Source organism: Lygodium microphyllum, chromosome 16 (genome assembly GCF_053477565.2).
Source record: "Lygodium microphyllum isolate KBCC chromosome 16, Lygodium_microphyllum_v1.1.10, whole genome shotgun sequence".
NCBI classification, from domain to species: Eukaryota; Viridiplantae; Streptophyta; class Polypodiopsida; order Schizaeales; family Lygodiaceae; genus Lygodium; species Lygodium microphyllum.
This window is the reverse complement of record NC_141150.1, coordinates 31,399,991-31,426,543: the sequence shown is the minus strand read 5'-3', so window position 1 is coordinate 31,426,543 and position 26,553 is coordinate 31,399,991. Positions and strand designations below refer to the sequence as shown.

The 26,553-nt window shown below is 35.7% G+C and overlaps 1 long non-coding RNA gene across 3 annotated transcripts; it reads left to right on the top strand.

Moving 5' to 3' along the window:
* Positions 1–1,136: 1,136 nt before the first annotated feature.
* LOC148022664 (uncharacterized) lies at positions 1,137–26,553 on the top strand. 3 transcript variants are annotated; one of them, XR_015693519.1, is made up of 4 exons: positions 1,148–3,720; positions 7,169–7,222; positions 9,681–9,762; positions 11,519–15,623. It is a non-coding gene; the product is annotated as an uncharacterized LOC148022664 (long non-coding RNA). The 3 variants fall into 3 exon arrangements; XR_015693518.1 differs by lacking the exons at positions 7,169–7,222; positions 11,519–15,623 and adding an exon at positions 26,387–26,553 and having other exon boundaries at positions 1,137–4,647; XR_015693517.1 differs by lacking the exon at positions 7,169–7,222 and having other exon boundaries at positions 1,137–4,647.

Genomic DNA, 26,553 nt, shown 5'->3' with positions numbered 1-26,553 from the left:
AATCACATCATGGAAGTGACAAAGTAAAGGAGGGTGTGAAAGGCCTTTTCGATGGACTATACATGGTGGACGGTCGCTCTTCTTTTCACAAATTCTCCTTGCTTGAAAGGCTAAACTCTTACAACTTGATTGTAAGAAGGTACTTGATGAAGAACTTGAGTGATTTGGAGACAAAGGCAGATTCTGATTCCCTATTAGTGGAGTAGAAAGTTAGGCTAGTGGATACATTTGTCATCTCATTTCCTTCCAATAAAGGCATGCCCTTTTAGGACTCACAACTTGTCCTAGATAGAGGATGCCAAGGTGAAGGCATGGCTATAGAAAACACGTCTTTGGACATTTGCATGCTTGCCCTAGCAAAATTAGATTGGCAACCTATAGGCGTCTAGACATGTAGTTAGATCACTTGCGCCATTCCAATGGAAAGACTGCAAGCAAGGTCAAACTGTCAGCCACATTGGTGCCATAGGTATTTTAGGTCTTAATCACAACAACAAGCTTAAAGCTTGGAAATGCAAGGTTGATGAGATGGTCAAAGAGTTTAGGGAGCCAAGTGGGCTGAGGAATGTCAATATCTTGTGCAATCTCAACCTTAGTAGGAAGGAGCAGTCATAAGATGGTCTATGGAGAGGGAATGTTTGATTAAGACACATTCGATTTTGGCAGGGAAACATTTTGTATGCTGTGGCTGGTCGAGAATGTTAGCATTCCTAATTGGGATGTTGCCATATTCAATCGACTTATGGTAGAGATTTTTGTCACCAATTAGCATAAGTATGGTTAGAAAAGCCATGTAGGCCCCATGTTAGCAGCTTTGTATTAGCAAGCAAATGCCATCCAACCCGAAAATACCAGTCAATATCTCAACCCCGGAGTCCAAGAAGGCAAGTGAACACCAAGGGAAGAATGAATGAAAATTGGCTGAATAGAGAAGGATGGGAAAGAAGAGGAAGTGGATGCTTTTGGGGAGAATACACGTAAAAGAGAAACATATTTACAATATTTGTCTATGGGCTTCTGTCTCATGAGTGCCATACAGGCTGATAAGTTGTCCATACATTATGATAGTTTGGTGCTAGTGCGCGCCGGGCGGCCTCTTGGAGCCCGCCGCCTTCCACGTTTCGACGGGCGACCGTAGGATCTAGGGTTTCCAGATGAAGTCTGTCTGTCTGTCTTTCTGTCTCTCTATAAATCCTCAACCCTGAGCGATGTACACCCAATAACCCTAACCTACTTGCGAGCTCGAGCGTCCTCCCTGTGACGAGAGACATACTGCAACAAGATGATCAGCCTTATGTGATTACCTTCATCGTATTTAAGTCTCTGAGGGGTCCTCCCTGCAGTAGTGCCGTCTGCCATCCATGCGCTTCGAATGCAAAGCTTCTTATCCCAGTTGGCCTCTCGGCTTTCACATCTCTGTCGATTGGGCCCGTTCAAATGAAGCGACATCGAACACAGCCTCCTCTCTCATCGCTATGCCCTGCGAGCTCATTCAAATGCTACCAGGGTACGCGAGACAGGAACAGTAGGATCTGTTTCGTAATCTGCCTGCCTGCTTGAACGTCAGTATTTTTGCAGTACGGATTATTTATGCTAATGCTAAGTTAAGGTTGCTAGCGAAGTTTAAGCCATAGCTGGGATGATGAGGGAATTAGATGTGTGAGGATGCTAGCCGTCTTTGATCACAACTAACGAGGCTAAATGCAAATCCATTCTCTCTGACCAGTAGAATTGTACATAGTGCACGGATCAATATCTCAGCTTGAAGCTTTCTGCAGGCTTCGAAGATCATGGTATGCATCTTCCTTTGTCGTTTCATGTGGAGAAGGTAAGCCACTCCTTCGTCCTGGGTATTTGCGGAGTAGTGAGAGATGTGTTGGCTTGGACTTCTGAAAGGTATCTGAAGTCATGCATAACGGGTGTTCTATGTAAGTCCTGCTGTGTCTGACGGACCTGTCTGCACTTTGTAACAATAAATTGCACGCAGTGCGCTGAATTTCTCTGCTGGAGTCTTCGTACTCTGATTCAAGCCCTATAACATCCTTGGACCCCATCAAGCAGATGAGAACAAACGCAGCTCACTGTATACGTAGTGGCAATGGCGTGCGAGAAATCTTTGTAGTCCAATCGCCTATTCTCTTTCTTCTTGGACATGACCATTCTTTTCTTAGTTTAGGGCGAACCTGAACCGACTGCAGTATCAAGCAAACCTAATCGAGCAAGATCATAAATGTCCCTATGAACGTTCCTTTAAACGAACATTCGCAAAGTCTATAATGTGTGTGATCCCTACATCCTTCCTACATCCCTAAATCCCTACATCATCCCTGCACCTGCGAGGAATTTTCCCTGCCGGTGGGAGTAATATCTGAAACGTTTTCTGCCTTATCTCCCTCTTCAAACTCATTGTGAAGGTAGAATCGTTCCAAGTGGGTTAATCGTTCCAACCACGTTTAAGTCAAAGACGTTCCCTTCCGTCTAACTCGAATTTCCCTTCCGTCACTTTTTGTAGAATTAAGAGATATATTAATCACTTGAACTAATGTCTGACGATTTGATATGTTGGAAACATCAACAGCTCTCTCTTTGAGGCCTTCTGGTCTCAACCTTCGGAACGGTGATAGTTGGCTCCACTAAAGCAAACAACACGCATTAAAGAAGATTAACCCGTAGCCCGGCCTGCAGCGTCTCACAAACTGTAGAGCACCTCCTCAAGAACATTGGTAAGCACCTTTGATTAGCAGTTTTCCTTAGATCGACCCTTTTACAAAATTGGCCAGATGGATTGAAATCTCGGGAAGCATGTTCCAGATGGGTTCCATAGTTTAACTTTTTTCAAACCTTGTTTAAGCTTTAGTTTTATTGATGATCCTTCAAAATAGCTCAAAATTGACTATGAAATATTAAAGTGACTAAAATATGCCATTGTTTCTTCAAACATTTTTCTAGACCTTCAAATTTAATCACAGGCAGAGACCTTCAATAGTTATGATATTGATAATGACAAAATCAAATCCAATGGCTAATTTGTCTATATTATGCCTAAACTATAATTGGATTTACCATGAAAATGACTCTTTTCATGGGTCAAAGTTCATGCTTTGATACCAATGTAAAGAAATTAATTCCCACAGCAGGCCATTGATTGAAAAATTCAATAAATACACAGCAATGGTGGTCAAGAATATTTACCCTCTCAAATGGTAAGTATGAAATCATATTACCAATGTTGGTTGAGAATCAAATGGTGAGTGGTTACAGCAAGGTATCTATTCCAAGCAATGGTGGTCAAGAATATCCATCCTCTCAAATGGTGGAAGGTTGAGGCCTCAAATGGTGAGTGGTTACAGCAAGGTATCTATCCCAAGCAATGGTGGTCAAGAATATTCACCCTCTCAAATGGTAAGTATGAAATCATATTACCAATGTTGGTTGAGAATCAAATGGTGAGTGGTTACAGCAAGGTATCTATCCCAAGCAATGGTGGTCAAGAATATTCACCCTCTCAAATGGTGGAAGGTTGAGGCCTCAAATACACATCTTTGCCTTTTATATTTAACCTTAACTTACCTTAGGCTAAGGCATTTATTTTATGCTTTATTACAATGAAACCAAAGTTTTATTGTGATTTTTACACTTGTTTATATTTTTTGTATCATATATCATGAAACCATATAATCTTATATTAAGAGGTGTTATCTTGAAATTAAGAATGAGCTTGTAAGTGTCTTAATAGTTGATGCCTAAATTTAGTGAAAGGTGTTAATATGAAGTGCACAATAAAGGATAGATATCATTGATTTTGTCTTGAAGTCCAACCTTGGGCATACAATTTGAAGCCTCTCTTGAAGCCCAAGAACTCTTGTGACACATCCTAGAAGGTGCTTCATGTGATATGATATCCTAGAAAACCTCATCATTGCATTTTTAAAAGTTAAAATGGGTGATTTGAAGGTGCTTTTTGGAGGTTAGGACTATTCAAAACTACAGCAAAATCATTTGAACATGAAGCTCTTCATAAATATAGAAACTCACGTCTTGTACCTTCTTACTTCACTTTTTCAAATTAAAACTTTTACCTTCTCACTTCTCTTGCTTTTTTCCTCTTTAGATTAAATCTCTTAATGTGTAGCGCTAATGTTCTCTCTCTCAAATTAAATTAAAATATTTTTAATTGACCATTTTGAATTATAACTTTTCAATTTGACACATTTTGAGAGGGAGAGGAGAAGTAGAGGAAGAATGTTAAAAATGAAGAGGGAGGAAAGAGGCTTATTTTCCTCTTTACGTAAGATTATGCTTTTTTCATTTCGTTTCAAATAGCCCATGGGTTATATAGTTTCATATATCTGTGTGTGGAAAGGGGCCATTTTCCTCCTTATATAAGACTAGGCTTTCTTCATTTGGTTCCAAATCACCCATGGCATATATAGTTTCATATATCCATGTGTTATCCATTCCTCTGCAATCATTTTCTCTTTTTTCTCTTTTAACCAATTCTGGCTCTTTTAAAGATTGTCACACTAAATATGTAGGCTCTTTCATTAGCATTACACATGAGAAATAGGGGAGGGGAGGGGAGGGGAGAAGATTATGATTGAAAAAAGCCCTTTGGAAAAGGGGGTAAGTTCATTCAGCCCTTTGAAGGTACAAAACTATTCAAACCTACAAAAATAATTTGAACACCAAACTCATCATAGATTACTCTTTTGAAAGATTGTAAGGAGATAGGAGAGCCCTTTTTGAGATTCAGAACTATACCTACAATAAAAATAATTTAAACATCAAGCCCTTCATAGATTACTGTTTACATAGGTCATTAGGGAATAGTGAGAAATTTGATTTTTAGACAACCTCATAGTGGACATTAGATGTCATCACTCATGCAAGGCACATGCATCTATCTTGTTTTGTATTATTTTCATTGTAGGTTTGAATAGCCTTGAACCTCTAGAGGGCTTCTTGAGCTTAAATCCTATACCAAATGACCTTTTTTCTATCATATCCCTAGTGAACATTAGATGTTATCTACCCATGCAAGGCATATGTATCTATCTCGTTTTGTATTATTTTCGTCGTAGGTTTGAATACCCTTAAACTTCTAGAGGGCTTCTTGAACTCACATCCTTTACCAAATGGTATTTTTTCAATCATAACCCCTCCTCTCCCCTCCCTTCCCTTGTTTCTCTTGTGTAGTCTCTCTTTTTTAATTTTATCTTCCTTTTCTACTTTCTCTCCCCCTTTCCCTTGATTAATATATGCCTCTCTCCCCCACTTTCCCTCCCCCCCTCACTTTCCTCTCTTCTTCTCTCTTTAAATTAAATTCCTCTTATGTAAGACTAGATTTTCTTCATTTGATTCCAAATAGCCCAAAAGTTATCTGTGTGTTCCCCACTTATGGTTTCTTATTTCTTAATCATTTTATTTTTTTCTCTTTGAACCATTCTTGCTTTTCTTAAGAATATCACACCAAAGAAAAAGGTTCTTCATTAGGATTTTAATCTTGTTGGGAAACACCATTATTTTATTAAACAAAGTAAAGCCCAAAGCAAAATAGGAGATTAAGGAGGAAAGAAAAAATGATGAATTGTGGCACGGGAAGATCATTTGATAACATTTGATTATAGGTTTTTTGCTTGGATATGCTACATTGCTCTCTTTTTTTTATAGGATGTTGTATGTGCCTCTAGCACCATTTTCCCTTGATTTATATATGCCTCTCCCCCACTTTCCCTCCCCCCCTCACTTTCCTCTCTTCTTCTCTCTTTAAATTAAATTCCTCTTATGTAAGACTAGATTTTCTTCATTTGATTCCAAATAGCCCAAAAGTTATCTGTGTGTTCCCCACTTATGGTTTCTTATTTCTTAATCATTTTATTTTTTTCTCTTTGAACCATTCTTGCTTTTCTTAAGATTATCACACCAAAGAAAAAGGTTCTTCATTAGGATTTTAATCTTGTTGGGAAACACCATTATCTTATTAAACAAAGTAAAGCCCAAAGCAAAATAGGAGATTAAGGAGGAAAGAAAAAATGATGAATTGTGGCACGGGAAGATCATTTGATAACATTTGATTATAGGTTTTTTGCTTGGATATGCTACATTGCTCTCTTTTTTTTATAGGATGTTGTATGTGCCTCTAGCACCATCTTGGTGATAGCTTTCCCTTTCGATAATTGTGACTAAGAATGTAGGTTCTTTGTATTTGATTTTTTGCAAGGCCTTTGGCTCATGTAATGTTAAAGGGGGTGTAGCAAACTATTTGCCTTTTGGTTTTACATCTTTTTTTGGTGTGTAACTTCTTATTGTTGCACCTTGGCTTTCCCTTATTCCAAGAGTTGCTATTTGAGTCCATTTCTCCCTTTACATCTAACTCATAATATGTGAAGTACCCTTGTTGCGAAGTATAATTACTAGGAAGTTTGGTGTAGAGCCTTGGGAGTTTAACTACATTGTGTTCTTTTCTTAGCATTGTTACCATTTACTCATAATTATTTGTTAGATTCATAAATACTTGAGTAGCACTTGAAATAATTGCTACTTTGGACTTTTAACTTTACTTTCTAAAGGTAGAAATGGCTCATTGGTTTATAATAATAAATTGGTGTAAAGATATTTGCTTTAAAATTGTTCTCTTAATTAGAAATCCATTGCTTCTTTTTGTTTTTAAATTTAAAGGTGTAGAACATAAAAAAAAACTTGAATTGTTTATATTAAGACCTTTGTATTTTTTCTCTTATATTGGCTCATTAGAATCCCAAAAATCTTTGAGAAATTTTCAAATTCCAAGGTGTAAATTGTTACCATTGGATTAAACATTGTCATTTTCAAGGGTGTAAATTCGTGAGCCATGAGTTGCTTCACATTGTGCATAGCAATGGATGACACCATGTTACAAGGCACTGTTGAGCATAAACAAAACAGGAGATTACAAAGGGAAGAAGAAAGGATCTCTTTCACATGTTTGAAATTCTTGAGCCATAAACTTCTTCACTTTGTGCATAGCAATGGATGGTACCATGTTACAAAGCATTGTAGAGCATAAAACAAAATAGGAGATTACAGAGTTAGGAAGAAAGAATGGTAGAGTAGATACATCTTTTTAATAGTTTTTAGCTTGGATATATAAAGTTCTTCTTGCTCATGGGATTTGTTTCTGTGTCTTTAGGACCAAATACATTTTAACATTGTTGCAGCTTTGATAGAGTAATTGAGTTTATTGGTAGGGATTTTATTTTTCTTTAGAGGTGTTGTTTATGTAGTGATTGCATTACTCTTTTATTGATCCTTAGATTCTTTAGTGGCTAAAATCTTAATGTTTTTCTATAGCTTCTCAAGATGAGCTCTTGCAGAATGTCCATATTTGTGGTATTGATAATACATGTTAAGAATTAGAATTTAATATTTTAATATCACATTGAATGTTAAATCTCTTACCCACCATGTAGCTCCAAATTGTCTAGATGTTCCACCCTCTAATTTTATAGAACGTAGGCTTATCTCTTCACGTAGGCTTAACTCTTCACATTTGTGTTGGATGGGAGAGCACATTAAATCTAGATTCAGAAGGGGATCCATACTAGATACTCCAATATCACTTTTGATAGGAAGGATATGAACCATGGGTAGATGGTAACTAGACTATTATGAATTGTGATTTAGCATGTAAGGATCCAATCTCTTTCTTGTGTCTCAAGAAAGTATCCCTATGAATTTTAAAAATGAGGGACATACAATTGGCAAGTACTTCAAGGAGCCACATACAACTAGGCTTTTGACCTTTGTCTCAAACATTAAATCTAGATTTAGAAGGGGATCCATACTAGACACTCCAACATCTCTTTTGATAGGAAGGATATGAACCATGGGTAGATGGTAACTAGACTTATGAATTGTGATTTAGCATGTAAGGATCTAGTCTCTTTCTTGTGTCTCATGTCTCAAGTAAGTACTTGACAAAAAACCCTATGACTGAGAGACATACAATTGGCAGGTACCACAAGGAGCCATTTGTTGGACTCTTTGTTCCTAGAAACATTTCCTATGAAATAAAAGATTATGGGATCCATACTTGACACTCCAACATCTCTTATGATAGAAAGATTATAGTACCTAGACTTTTGTGACAAAAATCCCTACATGAAATTTAAATATGAGTCATATACTTGGTAGGTACCATAAGATGCCATTAGTAGGAGTTTTTGTTTTTGGAAACATTTCCTATATGAATTTTAATAGTGAGAATACACATTCCCAAGGTAAAGAAACAATTGCTTTGAATACTCTCTTCAAAATACCTTTATTATTTTCCCTTTATGCTTTGTTGATTTTTTGTATGTTTTTGGTATCAAGGCAACTATGATAGGCTCATTCAAGGCTTCTCTCTTTGCATGGGTTGTATATGATTCTACTTTTGTTTGTGTTTTCTCTTGGGTCTTTGGGACCTGGACCTAACATCTATGTTCTCTTATTAGAGCTCACCCTTGGACTCTTTCCTTGTATGGAATGCATAAGGTATATGTAGCATATCAATTTAAAAAGCAATTAAGCTTTGCATTTTTACATTAAAACCATATATGTAATAAGCCACTTGAGTTGATACATTCGGATCTATAGATTCTACAAAGATTACAACTATGAGTAGTTGAACGATACGTAGAGGTGGTTTACACGTAGAAATACTATGTAGCAAAATGGAGTTGATAAGAAAAAAATTGGCATATTGCAAAGTGACTCAAGCTTTGAGGTTTGAAAGAGTCTTTTCTCACTACTATTGGATTAAAGCTACTAGAGCTATTACATACGGTATAATACTTGAGAAGTATACATGTAAAAAGCTAAGTCTATTTCACGAGAAAGTATTTGTATATGTTATATATGTGCATATTTTTACACAATATAGTGGATGCTAAAGTGAAACAATGTGTATTTGTGGAATATTTTCTTAATAAGAAGAAGCTCTTGTTATACATGTGAGCGTTAGAAGGGATTTCATGAAATGAGTAGCTAATAAAACAATATGCAGAATATAGTTAGAGCTAATATATATGAGGGAGTGGCTATGTAGAAAATGAGCCAGAGATCAATCCACCAAGTACATCAGAAGTATCAAGAAAATGTAAGTAAAAGATGGTTATGATTGATGTATCATTAAGTTTCTCTCATGTTGATGTGGATTTAGATGATTTTGGGCAAAAGCTTGGATGAAGAATTTGGGATTTCATCTGTGGACAGCTCATATGAGGAAGATGCAAGAGGATGTTAAGGCCCTTGGTAGCTAGGTTCACCCAAGTCAACTAGAGTAAAATAGGCCATGCAATTTACCCAAATCAACTAGAGTAAAAAAGTTCATGTAATAATTGATATATGATAGCTATATAGCATATTATTTAGTAGCATGTTAGGTGATTGACATGAGAATATGCCAATCATTTTATAGTTTGACTATATACACACATATGCCAGTGATTTTATAGTTCAACTACATCCACATAGTCCATCCTTGGTTATCATTGTGCTATCTCTTTTTTTCTAATGAGTTTTTAAATGTGAAATAAGAAGATAAAACAAGAAAAAGATTCAGTCCTATCTCTCGATGTTCTCAAGTCTCTATTGCTTTTGTATATATATATATTTATGCTCTTGGGTACTTTATCTCTCTTTCCTCGCGTGTTCTCAAGGTATCAGAGCTATCCCATGCTGGCACATAGCTCAAATAAAGGTTGAGGTGAAGACATTGGAGCACGAAAAAGCAAGCAACGGGTAAGAATCTCATTCACTTGGCTCGATTTTTCTTTAGTTATAGTCGTAAGAGACTTTTGAAACTAGTATGGTTACAATCTTTGATTAGAGTGAAACTTATGAGCAGAAAGAACAGTTTTTATAATGAATATTTTTTCTTTAAGAGTTTATCACAATAATTTTTGGCATTTGAGGTTATTTCGGCCTCCAATTTGGACATAGAAGTGGGCTTATATCTTTTTGGATATATTATAGTTTCAGCTTAATCTGTCAATTACAAGTATATATGATATATATTTTGAATTTTTATCAAAGCAAAGACAAGTCTAAACAAGTATTTTACTTTATTAGTAGAGGTAAAGGTCGTGGTAGAGGCCAAGTTGGTGGTTGTGGTCAAAGTTATCATGGACAATTAAATAGAGGAGGATAGTCTTGAGAAAGGAGGAGTCGAAAAGAAAAATTTATAGATTCTAATAGGTAATAGAATTCTGGTGATAGAATTTCTAAAAAGTACTTCTAAAAGAAAGTTCAAATTAGAAATGAAAAAAGTAAGTAAGATAATGTTTATTATGCAATACTTTATGAATATTATAATTGTTGATGGTTCACTAAAGAAAAAGGTATGGTATGTAGATTCAAGTATCTCTAACCATATGACTTCTCATGGAGAGTGGTTTAGAGAGATGTGTAGATTAGAGTTTTTGGGCTATGTGGAGATAGGGGATCGTATAGCTCATCCCATTACTGATGTTGAAAATTGTTTCTTTGAGTATGTAAGATAGTAAAACTAAATACTTGGTTGATATGTTGCATGTACTAAATATAACAGAAAACTTGATTTTTATTTTTGTAGGTTTGTTTCATATCTCATGGTTATGTAGTATTTAAAAAATGATTGAAAGTTAATTATAAAAGAACATGTTAGCAAATTGTTTACTCTTAATGTAAGTCTATCTAAAATGAATGTTGCCATGTTTGCATAAGGTTTAGATATTGCGGTTAATATTAAAGTTTAGCATAAGAGAATTGAATATGTAAATGTGTAGCAAGGTTAAATGATATGTAATTAAAATAGATTCTTAATGGCTTTGTCCAAGTTTATGGTTGATGGGATATATAAAGCATGCAAAGCGTATCAATTTGAAAAGCAAGCGACATGCATATTTATTTGCTTATGTATTTAGATGTATTGCTTATGTGCATATTTTTGATGAGTTGCATAATAAATTGAATCCCAAAGTAGAAAAATGTGTATTTATTGGGTATTCTCTTGAGCAGAAGGGATATAGATAATATAATCCTATTACACATGAGCTGAGAGTTAGGACATGTTTTTTTTCGAAATGAGTAGCTAGTATAGTAATGTGCAAAATACAATTGGGGTCATGGTTCTGTTGATAAACCTTGGAGAAGTCAGTAGAGAATGTAGAAACATAGACGTTAGGTGGACCACATGAGTCTCTTAGTTATGGATTTGTTGATAGATCTTAGAGTGATAGATTGAGATCATAGGTTACTCCACCAAGTATATCACATATATTAAGAAAATACAAAGAAAAAGTTGCGATTCATCTATTGTGTTAAATGTATTATTAGGTTTCTCTCATGTTGATGCAAAGCTTGAATGAGAAGTTTGAGATTTCATTTATTAAAACACTTGGTATGCAAACGACATAAGAAGATGCTAAAGCACTTGGTAGTGATCTAGATCCGTACAGTTCAAGTTTCTTTCAATACATATTTATTTAATTTAATTCATTGTGATTTGTCTTTGTAGTGTTTATCACTTGGGTATTCTCTGTCTTCTCTTTCATCTCCTATCTCTACTTCCTTCTACTTTTGATCCCCGATGGATTCGACCTTTCGACAAAAACCCCTTCGACATCGTGCTATGGATAAAAAAATGGCTACACTTATGGATAACGACACATGGGAGCTAGTTATCTTATCTAAATGTAAGAAAGCTATTGGCTACAAATGGGTTTACAATGTAAATGGATCTATTGAGCACTATAAGACATGAATGGTTGCCAAAGGGTATGCTTGAACGCAAGGTATTAAATATGAGGAGACATTTGCTCTAGTGGCTAAAATGGCAACTATAAGAATTATTATAGTAGTGGCTACATCAATAGGTTAAATCATGCATCAAATGGATGTTAAGAATGTTTGAGGGGGAGTTGTAAGAGGAAGTTTATGTAGAGTAGCCACTTGGTTATGTGAATGAGAATCAATCAAATTATGTATATAGGCTTCATAAGGCCTTGTATTGGGATAAAACAAGCACATAGGGTATGGTTTGGCAGAATTGCAAAATATATTGCCAATATTTGATTTTATAGAACCTAGGATAATCACTTACTCTATGTATGTAAGAGTGATGCAGGTATTGTGGTCATTACTATATATGTGGATGATTTGATCATTATCGCTGATATTAAGTGTGAAGGGTCTTCTCAAGGCTAAAATTGAGATGAAGGATCTGGGAGAGTTATGCTATTTCCTCGGCATAGAGATAATCAAGACTCTAGAGAGTATAGGGTTGTTGCAAAGATAGTATGCATTGGATATGTTAAAGAAGTATGGTATGGCTGATTGCAAGCCTATTTCTATACCTTTGGATGGTAATGCTAAGCTTAGTGCACATGAGGGTGATGTGATTGAGGATGTCACTATGTATTAGAAGATTATGGACAATCTTATCTATTTGACTATTACTAGTAGGCTAGACCTAAACTTCATAGTTGGTTTGGAGAGTTAGTTTATGCAGCTTTCACAGAAGCCACATTTGGATGCTGTGTGACACATTGTGCTATGTTAAAGCCAATGTACCATTGGATTTGCATAATTACACAGATGCAGATTAGAATGGTAATGTTTCAGACATGACAGTTACTAGGGTTTTATATTTTCCTTGAGAAGTGCCACTTTTACTTAGAGTAGCAAGAAACAATCGATTGTTTCTTTGTTTAGTATAGAGGTAGAGTACAGAGGTACTACAATTATGGCATTTGTGTATGTGAGGTAGCTTGGTTACACAAGCTACTTGGTGATTTGGGGATGTAGGGGGTTCACACATAATGATCATGTGTATATACATTGTGGTACTTTTACATGAGTCTTTTATCATGTTGTAGACTTTGTTCTTTTGCGTGGAAGAAGAAGAGAGAAGAAGAAGATTTTAGCCATATCTCTTTGTGTTTTCAAGTCTCCATTGCTTTTATATGTGTTTTCTCTTGGGTGCTTCTCCTCTCTTTCCTCTTGTTTGTTTTCAATTACGCATGCATGGCTAAGGTTATGTGCAGGATATAGAGCCCCCACTAGTTTTGCGGATGCAATGGGCAACGAGCATTGGGACAACGGTATGGATCAAAAATGGTTTTTCTAAAGGAAAATGACACATGAGATTTGGTGCATTTGCTAGATGGCAAGAAAGCTATTGCCTACAAATGCATATATCAAGTGAAGCATAAGTTTGATGGATTAATTAAGCCTTATAATGCAAGGCTATTGCCAAAGGGTATATGTAGACTTGTGGTATTGATTATGGGAAGGCTTTTAGTTCAGTAGCTAAATGATTACTTTGAGGATTTTCATAGTATTGGCTACATCAAAGGGTTAGATCATGCATCAAATGGATGTTAAAAATGTCTTCTTGCATAGGGAGTTGTAAGGAGAAGTTTATGTTGTGTGAATGATAGTTATCTTGGTTATTTAAGCAAGGTTTGTAAACAAACTCATGTGGGTAGCAAGCACCTAGGGCATGGCATCAAAGGATTGTAGAATATCTTTTTAGCATCGGATTCCATAGAGCACAGGATGATCACTCACTATATGAAAGTGATATAGGTATTGTGAACATTACTATGTTTTGTTAGCATTGGATTCTCCAGAGCATATGCTAATCACTCACTTTATGTATATGAAAGTGATGTGGATATTGTGGTCATTACCTATATATATAGACAACTTGATTATTGTGGGTGATAGCGAGATGGAGATTGACCATGTGAAAGTCATGTGGGTATTGTTGTCATTACTATAAATGTAGATGACTTGATTATTGTGGGTGACCGTGAGATAGAGATTGAATATGTAAAGGGTCTTCTCAAGGATAAGTTTGAAATGAAGGATTTTGTAGAATTGTACTATTTTCTTAGTATAGAGATAATCAAGACTCTAGAGGGTATATGGTTGTCATAAAGATAGTATGCTTTGGATATGTTGAGAAGGTATGGTATGGATGATTGTAAGCCAATCCCGATACTCTAGATATCAATGCTAATCTTAGAGCATATGAGAGTGATGTGATTGAGGATGTCATTAATGTATAGAAAGATTGTGAGACACTAGGTTAGATCTACACTACATAGTTGGTTTGGAGAGTTAGTTTATGCAACTTCCCATGGAAGCCAAATTTGAATGTAATGCGGTATACATTGCACTATGTGAGATCTATACTTGACTATTCCTTCTTTTATGTTGTAAATGTACCACTAGACTTGCATGATTATATGGATGCAGATTGGGCCGGTAGTATTTTGGACGAGATCTACTAGTGGATTCATCTCTTCTTTTGAAAGTGATGCTATTACTTAGAGCAATACGAAACAACCTATAGTGTACTATCTAGTATTAAGGCAGAGTATAAGGGTGCTATAGTTGCAGCATGTGAGCAAGCTTGGTTGTGTAAGCTACTTAGTGCTTTGGAAGCATAGGTGGACAAAAACATTATCATCTACTTTGATAACCTTAGTAGCATTCAATTAGTTAGGAATCTTGTGTATCATCTGCAGACCAAATACATCGAAGTCCATTGCTATTTCATTTGAGATTGGATTCTAGGAGGCTCCTCTTGTTTGTTTACAATAAGTACTAATTCTAGTTAAAGCTATGTATCTCCAGTTGTTGTCTTGTCTTTGATCTAGTCTTGCATCAAACCCTTATCTTGTATCACAAAATATATTATTGTGCATTCCTTGTAATGAAGAAATAAGTTCTTCTTTTTATTCTTTTCCATGTTATTCTCTTGTAAGTTGTGAGGAAACAATCCTTGTCCTTGCCAAGTTGTTCTCACCCCCATAACAATTTGACATGACTCTAAAATTGATCTTACCTAGTTGTGATGGATATGTTCATGGAAAATGTCATCATGACTTTATTAAATATTCAAGAAAAAAGTCATAAACTTCATGGGAGTAATACACAATTACTGTTCAAATTTCTATGAAAGCCTTTTTGCTAATCAAGACAACCTTGCCATACCAAAGATCCATCAAAATCTAACCAGTTTCTTCCCTTGAGGAGTATCCCATAGTAGGGATGACATGTACACAATTTTTGATGACTAGAAAGCATTAGTTCAAGGAAAAAGTGCCAAATTTACAGCTATATGAACAAGAGGTATGATTTTAGGGTTGATTTTCAAAATCAATGCAACAATTAGGCATATGTATGAGAAGCATGCATGTAGATTTGATCTTCAAAATGTCTACATGTAATAATGCCTTGATGACTAGAAAACACTAGTTTAAGGAAAGAATGCTAACTATAAGAATTCCAAAATTACAACTTCATGAAAAAGAGGTATGCTTTGAGGGTTGATTGTCAAAATCAATGCAACAATGAGACATATATAAGAAGCATGCTTGTTGGATTGATCTTCAAAATGTTTACATGCTAGAATGTAATAGATACATAACAAGAAAACTTTATCATAGTGGCACAATTTCACATCATTACACATCTATCTAAGAAGATTTCGTGTTGCACCACATCATCTCCATACAAGTGCTCAAAAGCATTAAAAACTTTTTGAACTAAAAATGCACTATTAGGTATAACTATCACCATTGCACTACATGTCTCACTAAACACGTACATTTCTCAGACTTCTAAGCCTAGAGAATATTTAAGAACACATAGTACATATGCTTACATGGAATGTAAACTTGACGCTTGCTTTCTCTCTTCTAGAAATCAGTGCATGTGCAATTAGGAAAGTTTATAATTGATCCAAAGTAGTAAATGCTAAAACTTTACTTCCTTTTGTGCTAACATAGAACACATGTGGCTCATTGCTTAACACAATGGCCTCACAAGTAATATTTGCAACTAGAGTCTTGACCATTTGAATATTTTCTCAAAATTCATTTGTTAACCTTGATCTCCATTAGCTTACCATCTTCATATTTTGATTGATATTTACTAGGAACACTTTGTAGAAATAGATGCAAAAGGAGCCTAATTGGCAATATGGCTAGCATTTTGCAAGACAAACCCATTGTTTTGAAGCATTGTCATCTCTAATCAAAGTAAACTTGTGTCCTTAGCCATTTTCCATACTCTTGACACTAGGCATGGTAGTCTCACAACATGATGCTCATTGACCACCCATGAGCATTGTTTAAGATGTTGCAAAACCAAATGAACCCCTCAATGACACCACCAAGATACTTTGGTTGACCCTGAAAGCAAGGGATAGGTACACCACAATTATCTTTCATATCGTTATTGCAAATATGTAGTCTAGATTGCCTAGTTTGATTGGGTAGTCTACCAAAACATGTCATTTTCCTTTTGGTTTGCTTCTATGAATTGCCCACTGTTTTGTCTCTTTAATGGTGAGCTCTTTACTTATGTGTGATGAAGCATCCAAAACGATCGAGGGATGCATCTATTTTGAATGCTTTTTGCTAATGCTATGCAATCCCATGCCTGCATCTTAGTATAAAACACACCCATTTCCTCCATTAAAGCATGGCCAAATCCACCAACCACTTGCCAAAGGTAGAATAAGCATGTTGAGTTTGTTTACCATGTCTTGCATCCTCGAGTTAGTGCCAAAACTACTTTCCTTTAGGTATGCATTATACCTTGTGCTTTGCAACAATGCAACTTGATTCTTTAAACAAAAAGGTTCTCTATATCCAAGAGAAGCCTTCAAGCTAGCGTGCTTTCCCTTAGCAAGATTTATATGCAACACAAAAATACCGACATTATCTTGGGAAAAAAATCTTGACCCCTAATGAAATGCTTTGATATCAAGCCATGCCAACCATTTCTCAAGAGTAGGGATTTCATTGTCAATTGCATGCCCTATGGTTAGCTCTTGCTTGCATATGGCAAGCACATTATCATATGATGCATTTTTTCATTTTGATACAAGTTTTTATGATCTTCCTATGAAGAAGGTTTGATACTATCTCCTTGTATGCATAATCATGTTTTGCTCTCTCAATGGAACACATAACTCCTCTCTTTCTTTGGAACTGTATTCTTTACACCTCCAATGTAAATGATACGAATGGTGATCCAATTGGTTTGTGCCTTATTGAACATAAATCCTCAAAACTCATACTTGTAGAAACCTCTTTTTTCTTCCACGACATTTACCATAATCCAAAATGCTATTTAAGAAAATTTATCCTCAAGTTGAAATTTAAAATTGCAATTGCGAGAAGCTCTCGGACGTATGGATCATAAACATGGACCAATATTGTTTGTTAACTCCAAATCCTATGCATATAATCAAAATGCACCCACATATGCTCGAGGTTCCCACCTAGTTGAATACTATTTACTAGGTTTAGATCACTCCCTAGACCCTTGATTGAAATCTTAAATACATAAGGCTAGTCTCTGGACTCAAATTAACCAAGGAACAGAATAGTATGAATGAATGGATACTTACACTTGTTGTTTAGTTTAAGGATAGCCTCCAAACCTTTGGATGTGATGCTTTGTACATGCTTGACATAGTCTAGGCACTTTTCCATTCTCTTACTATCGGAAAAGTACCACAAATAGCATGGTGCGGGGTTTTGCTTGCTGTTGAGCCAAACACACACCATACATGCAAGAGAAAGCTTACTCAAGAACATAAGAAGAGAGATGGAGGCCAAAATTTTTTCTTGTTGGTTTATTCTTCTTCACACACAATACAATAGTACACAAAGTATAGATAAGATAAAACATAAAGAAAAGTGGCCTGCTATGTCAACGAGTGCATAATTGACTATACTAATCAATTTGCACTATAACTATGCTAGTTGTAGGTAGGTGCAACAAACCAAATATGATGAGTGATAAGTCAGTGGCCATGAGAGGATCATAATGACCACCCCGATGTGCTAAGTGTAGATGTGCAGACCCATCTAACTAGGTAGTCCATCATCAATATCCACATGTGTTGAGCTTGCCATCTCAACACTTTCCATCAAGCTCAATTGTATTTGTGCAACTTCAAGTAAGCTTCAAAATTTTCATGTTAGGGATAAAGATGCATGTGCTTAGCTGCCCATGTATGGTTACATTGATAGTACCCAAACCGTGTATTAGTCACATGCACACCTTTACACAATAGGTGGTGGACACTCATCTATCACATCCTTTTTTAATGTTTTATAACATTTGAATAAAGGAAAGGCTAGTCACACATTGTGATGGTTGGAGTTCCCATATATTGTGTCTCTCTTGTGCTCTTGCTCCTTCCACTATAGCTCTTACTTTCACTCCGTGCTTCCACTTCAGAGCTCACTCCCTTGAGCCATCAAAGCATAAGAGGTGCGGGAAGCATTGACATTATTTCTATTAACCTCTTCATTCAAGAGTGCACTCTCTACATCCTACAACTTTAGCCCTTCAGTAGGCATGCTTATACACATAGTAGTATGAAATGTATCCCATGATTTAGATAATGTAACTAAGAGGAACAAGGGAGGAAGATTACCGTTGAATTCAATCCCATGTGATGATGAAGACAAATGGTTGAGAATGGAATCTGGGATGATATGGAAGTGCCCTCTTTCATGTAAAGGTCCATGAGTTGCTTTAGCTAATATATTTGAGAAATAGGGCTCTACTTGTCATAGACATTGCGAATCTTATCCCATGTCCCATATGGACTGCCCATTAGAGATAACATTATAGGAAACTTGCTTAAAGAGGGACAAAGTAATAGTGGATTTACATAGCTCATCTAGTTTAGCCCAATCATTTGCATCAATATGTTCGGGCTTGATACCCTTATGTTTCAAAGGCTTAAGCTACATTTTTTGCACAAAAACTTAACCAATTTGGGCCTTCCAATAGTTGTAATTGGTGCCATTCAAATTTTCAATATTAAAGATATCACTATCATTAGAACCACCAGCCATAAAAGGATCAATGTGTCAGATTAAGATACATCCTATAAGTATAACCATCATGCATAGAGTAGTCTCATGGGTAACAAAAGAGGCCAACCAAAGGCACAACTAATTGAGCAATGTAACGGAAGCTCAATTACATAACCAACCAAGATACATACATTAGTGAACTACATCATGAAAGATAGGTGATGGCCCAAAAGCATATGATAGATATTAGTGTAGCATGATGGGTAGTTGATAAGCATCAACAAGCAATAGGAATAAAGTTTCTCTAACAAAATAGCATTTAGCGTTGCTTATTATAACAGTAAAAAACCATTGTAAAACTAAGCAAATGAGTACTCAAATCATTCCAACAGCATTCCAATACATCAACATAGCACCCCCAAGTGATTCAGCATCAAATAGACATTTCGAGAAGCATAAGTGACCTCCAAACAATGAGGTAACTACTGTCTTGAATTGTATTACAACAAATCTTCACAAACAATGAGCTAATGGATGATCTCAAGAGCTTCAAATGATGCCTAGAATCATAAGAAAAAATTCAGAGGAAGAGTCCATAAGGTTGCCAAGTTTCGGAAGCAATGTCTCTAACTTGAAAGAGGTGGGATGAAGTAGGAGAAAGAGCAAGACGACTAGGCATAAATAGCGTTGACTATCCTTGATGATGTGGCTGCTACTGCTAGTGATAATGGAGCTCTAGAAACACTGTAAGGTGCTCTAGTAGACCAAGTGATGCCTTGGAACAAGCCTCAAAGGAGGAGAATAAGCCAAGTAAAAGATAGAGTTCAATGCATACCTCAAGGTGAAGAATCCATGGCTACCCTGAATGAAGAGCTGAAGCTTTTCTAATCTGGACTGAAGTAAATTAAAGAGGAAGAGTTCCTCAATGCCATTTGAGACTCTTCTAGTTAGTGAACTGAAGTGAACATGTTGCCAAGCAAATAGTCTCTCCACAGTTTGAGAGCATAAATCATAGCAAGTAGCTCCATCTCATGGATAATATAATTCTTCTCATGAGTCTTCAATCCTAGAAGACTAGAGGCTATCAGATGACCTTCTTACATGAGTATAAAACCTAACGAAAGGGAGCTTGCATCGATCACAACTTCAAATTCTTGGCTTACGTTAGGTAGGGGCTATGACTAGGCTTTGTTTAAGCTTCTCAAAGCTAGATTGTTCAATGAAAGTCCACACAATAGCAACTTGTTTTTTGGGTAAGTCAATTAGGGGTGTAGCAATCAAGGCATAGTCCTTAATAAAGATTATATACCATCTTGTTAATCCCAAAAAGCTTTAGATTTCCTTAATCATTGTTGGAGATGCCCACTCTTACACATCCTTGAATTTGATAGGGTGGTCTACTACAATCCCTTCATCATATACTATGAATCCAAGGTATTCAATTTGCCTCTTGAAGAAGGCGCATTTCTTCTTCTTGGCATAAAGCTTGTGTGTCCTTATTATTTCAAGGACAACTCAAAGTTGTTTCTCATGATCTTCATTCTTCTTTGAGTAGGTTAGGATGTCATCAAAGAAGACAAGGACAAAGTCATCAAGATAGAGCCAAAAAATACTTGCATTAACCTATTGAAGGTTGCATGCACATTGGTTAATCTAAAAGGCATTATGATAAATTGTAATGGCCATAACTTGTGTTGAAGACAGTCTTTGGAATGTCTTCTTATTTGATTTCTTGGTAATAGCCTAATCTTAGATCAAATTTTGAGAATATCTTTGCCCCTTGAAGATGGTCAAGTAGTTTGTCTATCCTTCAAATTGGATACTTGTTTTTGAATGTCACCTAGTTTAGGCCATGGTAGTCGATGCAAAGGCCGTTTGATCCTTCTTCTTTTGTAACAATACTAGGGCTTCCCATGATGGTGAGTTACTTGGCTTGATGTATCCTTGATCCAAGAGTTGCTTGAATTGCTCTTTCTGCTCAGTGGCTTATGGAATAGACATACAATAGGGTCACTTTTCTATTGGAATAGCTCCTAGTATTAACTTGATTTCATGATCAAATTCTCTTTGTAAAGTAAGTTTAGTTAGCGGGAATACATCTGTGTATTCGTTTAGCTAGGATGTCCCTTCTTCAGCTTCATTCCCTTAACTCAACCTTATTAAGTTTGATTAAGTAGACATGCAATCCTTTTCTTAACCCCTTCACAATTTTAAAAGCTTTTTTCAATTGAATCCTAGGATTTTTGGTTGTACCTTGAGTAGTTACTAGCTCTCCTTTTTGATCCTGGAAGGTGATTTAGCCTTTCTTGCAATGAATATGGGTGCCATTGGGAATCGACTAGTCCATCCCTAGCAAACACGCATAAGGTCCTAGGTTCATAACTCCAAATGTTGGAAAGATTGCTCCTAAGTTAAATTCCACTTTTCTAGTCCATTGAGCAAAAATTACCTCTTTATTATTTGCTAATTCTACTAACAACTTTGATGTAGATGTAATGTCTATCCCTAATCTTTTTGCATATTTTGGTGAGATAATTGAGTGGGTGCTTCCATAGTCATCAAAATCTTGAAAACTTTACCTCGATAGGTGTTCAAGATCTAGATAATTGATAATTGGCAATTTGGATCCTTATTATTGAGGGCCGCATGTATTGTTGCTCTTTTCATGTTCGCCTCCAAGGTAGGCTCTTCACCTTCTTCTATTTCCTTGAAGGTTACTCTAGCAACTTTTTCCTTGGCTATAGCTTCTCGATTCTGGCCACAAAGCTGTCCTTGGTAGATCGTAGCTTTGGGCATTGTCTTTTGAAGTGGCCATGCTTATTGCAATGGAAATACCTTGGTGCTTCATTGTTGTTAACTTTAGGCATAAAGTTTCCAAATGTACTTGTTTTAGCCTTCTTTATTTGATTGCCTAAATTGTCCTTGGATCCTTTTGTGACAAATCAACATGGTCCGTTGTAGTACAGAGAAATTTGTCTCCAAAATTTGCCACTCTTGGGTGTTGTTTGAAGCTCCTAGATAATTGGTTTGGCTTAAATTAATGCGTCTTGCAAATTAGATGGGCATATTGCTTTAAGATGAGTATCTAGTGGAGGGTTTATTCCATGGCAAAAACTTTACACATGCTAGGAGATGTCCATGGGTAGGGCATACTTTAAAAGGGATCCAAATTTGGAATAGTAGGCTTCTAAGCTTAGCCCAAATTGCTTAAATTAAAGAATTCATTCATCTTTAAAGTGTGGTATGTTGGCAGATGGTATTGCCCACTGCATACAACTTCCTTTAGCTTCTCCCAGTTGATGGTTGCTTTGGAAACCCCTTGGTCCTTGCATCATTGTTTCTACCAAAGCCACTTCATTTGTCAACTTTAACTTAGCTATCATTACTTGATTAGGAGGAGTAGCTCTTGTAGCAGCAAAGTAGTCCTCCATGGAATCAATCCAAATTTTTACTTCGGATTCAACATTCTTTCCTTTATCATCAAAGCTAGGCGGCTTGATTTTCTTGAGAAGGAGTTTCTTCTCTTATACTTCAGTTGGGGTAAGCATAGGCATGGAAGGTATGATACCCTAGGATTGATAACATTTATAAGATTAGATGTAGATATTGTACACTACACTTTTGTCTCTCTCTCTTAAGGTTTTTAATCATTGAATCTATGGTTTTAAATTTATAGCATAAGTCTAGTATAAAAATACACAATCTTGAAAAAAATTTCCATACTTTTATTCATTATTCATGGATGTAATAATGCTAACTGAACTTTTTATTACATCAAATAATAATTCTAAGTACAAAAGTTGCCTTGTTGTATAGATGGATAACAATAAGAGATTGGTTTTTTTAATTTATAGCCCAAAGGCTTAAAACCTCAAGGTAGAATCCTAATGATAATAATTAGCTGGATCAATAGGAAAATAGCATGGGGGTTTGTGGTGGATATCCAAAAGCCTGTATTACAGAGAAGGGTTTGGAGAAACCTCCATATAGAATCCATGGTGGTTTACATGACCTTATAATGACACTTTATCATCAAAATTACTCTTGTCACTTCATCATAAACATAGTGGTCTAGACCAATGGCATGTTGATTTTGGGTGTACAAAGTGGGATTTCTTCTTGATGGAGTGAATATGAAAGCAATTATGACCTTCAAATTCTCCATTCATTAGATTGTTTTTAAGTTTGTCTTGATGTAGTGAAAACGATCGGTGTCTATGTAGTAGTAACACCTATCCCAAACCCATCTTCTTTCTCGGTACAATGGGGATGGATCATACAATGGGTCTAGGATACACACCACATCTCTCCTCCATTCATAGTCAAAGGATTGCATCATCGATATGAACATGGCTCGCAATACTAGAAAATGATCCCAAGCTTCCATACTCTATTAAAATTACATTCTCATTAGTACAAGAAATCTTCTTGAATCCCTAGCTTAGGTTAACAATTAGTTCATTAATTTTTACCACAAAATCCTAACTCCATTTACACTTTGATACCATGTGTTACAGGCCTAATTGAGATGCCCTCAGTAGCACACTATAGTAGTCCATCAATATGTTTTCCTAAGTGACGCCACTCAGTACTTGTACGAATAACATGAGATTTGTTTGCTTAGGCTTTCTTGAGTCTAGTTCATAATAGAAGGTTTCAACAGTTCCCACAAGGATCGATCTGAATTTCCAAGTTTCTAAAGTAAGCTAAGGTCACCTATTAGTTTAACTAGCATTAGTCTCTGAGAAATAGCTTTGCTAAATCACTTGAACCAGTGCCAAAAAACTGAAGTTGACTTGTGTCGCACTTGGTTCAAGGAGAGTGAGAAACAAGGAGGAGTATAAGTACATCAATCCCTTTTCCCTAGGGCAAAGTGTCACTCCAATTCCCTTGAAAAATACGGAGTAAGGTTCTATGTAACTTTTACTCAGTCAATGTTGTATCTAACATAATTCCCTAAATTGTGAAATTGTGAAAAAGATTTGGCTTATTGAGACCATCCTACCACATTTATATTTGAACATGTAAAACCAACTTTTAATTAGCTTTTTAGATCATAGTGTTTGCTCATGTAACTTAGGTCATGACACACAAGCAAAGAAAACAATCATTCGAAAAGTAGCTTTTATTTATTCTTAAAGAGTTTTATACAAAATTTCACATTCCAACCATATGGAAGAATGAATCGAAGGACTTATTTCCACCAAGGTTCTGCTCTTAACTTAGTAACAGGGCTTTCAAGAAGTTCATATTGAGTCATATGGGTTGGGTGATTCTTAGTAGTATAAGGGGTTTACTAGCCAGAGCCCCCCTAGCACCCTCACCTCCTCCTACCCAAGGGTTATCTATGGAGTGACCTCTCATGATCGGAGTTGGTTTGAGCTTTCCAAGGTGGTGAAAACCAACCCCCTTGGTGAAGGGTTTCGTAGCTTGCCTCGGGGGAGGTTTAGCATGACTCTTTTATCCTATTATAAATTAGGTTCAATTAAGATTCTAAACTTGTACAATCATATCTTTTCAAGTGTATCAAGAAATCTTTTGCAAGCACCATTGAAATCACAAGCAATCCTTTGCAAGCATGATTACAATCACAAACAAGATGGCAATCAAAAGTACGATTTAACCTAGTGGCCATTTTCCAACTTGTTTTTTCTTCTCCTTGGAATTTTTGTAGGGTTTTCGAAATCTCATGCTAAATAGTTTTCCCCTGTTGAATCTCTCCTGGAATATATTTAATTTACCTAGTTTGTTTAGGTCTTGCTCACAATCTCTTTTGGTCTAAACTCCTTGTTGAAGGTTGAATGATTTATATTATTGCGAGCCTTGGTTGATCAACTAGGTTTCTATGTTTGAGGTATGACTAGTTCTTGTCTTAGCTTGTGAAAATTAAGTCAAAAACCTTGGAGTTACTTCCTTTCCTAAGTGGGTTTATGTGGGTCTATTTGGGTCCATTCTAATTATTCTAAAGTTTTTCAATGGACAAAGTATGTAAATCAATAATTTTATTTTAATTACTAATGTTGAATAACGAGTGTAACTTATACTATCAAAGAGAAGACTTTTCTAATTCAATTAGCCTAATTTAATAATAAAATAATAATTTTTTTCAACTAGATTGATCATTCTTTCTCTATTTCCACATGACTTAGGATGCCTAAATATTTTTTGATGCATTTCTTTGTTCTCTCTTTCTTGCTAAAATGGATTTTTGTGTAGATTTCCTAATTGATTTTTCAAAATGTAGTGTTGATCTATTTGATGCACTTTGATTAAATGCAACTACCCTTGAATATTTCCTAAAATTTACATCATTTTCTACTCTAATATTTGTTTTAGGAAGGAAACCTAGTGTTAATTTTTTATATAATTTCTTTTCTAATTTAATAGCTCAAATTAATATTTCTTATCTCATTCTAACATTCCTTTTTTGTCAAAATTTATTTGTTAACTAAATTTTTTTTGTTTATAATTTGAAGTAAACTTACAACTATCCTTGGGGGAGGTCTAGTATGCCCAACCATACGTTTCTAAGTATTCTTGTTAGAAATCAAGCATTTCAAACATCCTTTTTGATGCAACACGTAGTATGACAAATACTCATGCGTAAGTCCCCATATAGATCATGAGTTCACAAATATAGATCATGTAGTTTCAACCTTGATTTTTGGGTTTCTTGCTAGGTTAAGTCACTTGTAGGAGATAGTGATGTATCTATTCGAGCATTGATGATTTATTCTTGAATGATCAATCCTTATGTTTTTAACCCTAGAGAGGTACTTGTTAACTCTACCCTAGTGAAGTTGAGTTAATATATTCCCTGATTCCTTTTATGAAGGTGGCTAGATTATATATTAAATATCTCATAATGTATTCTCTAAATCCATAATTCATTACTAATATGAAAACATTTGATTTTTTAAAGCATTTCTATTCAAGAACTAGGTGCCATCATGGGAGGGCAATTCTAATTGAATTTCGTCCATAAGGATTTGTAGTGTTTTGTCCTTATACTCGACATCTCGCGTACCCATAATGATCCCGGTCTATCTATTAGTTGGATTTTATTGATGTTACTTAACTAGTTTTTTTTTTTCTATCATTATTTTAACGAAATTGCTTTGAAATAATAAGAAACAACTCAGGCTTGGGGTTGCATAATGGGGGCGTCAATTGTGCATGCTACTTCGCATCCAACTTCAATGCTTCTCCACTTAGGGGTCATCTTGTCGATACGATCCTTACTTTTTTCTTCTTTAGTGTTTTAGGATTGTAGCCTTGAATCAAGATTTGTCAAAGTATGCGAATAAGTTTGAAGAAAGTATAGGTGGGTTGCTAAGGACTCTATTTTTTACATAAAGGATTCTCTCTAGTTGAAGCTTAAGGACTTCTTGGCTTAGCATTATAAATTTTTGATCATCTAATACAAGATTAAAATTGGGCACATAAGCCTTTAATAGACTAACATGGAAAACATTGTAGATCTTTAAGTTCTTGGAAAGTTATAACTTATATGCATTGTTCTCTAGGTAGTTGAGGATCTTGCAAGGTCCACATGTGGAAATTACGTGGTGCAACAGAATCTAAGCAAGGAGTACAGAGAATACACAAAAAATATGAGAAGAACAAAAATTGCTTTAATTTCAAATGAACTGATACAAAGTTAGCTCTGTCCACCCGATGCTTCCATTGTGAA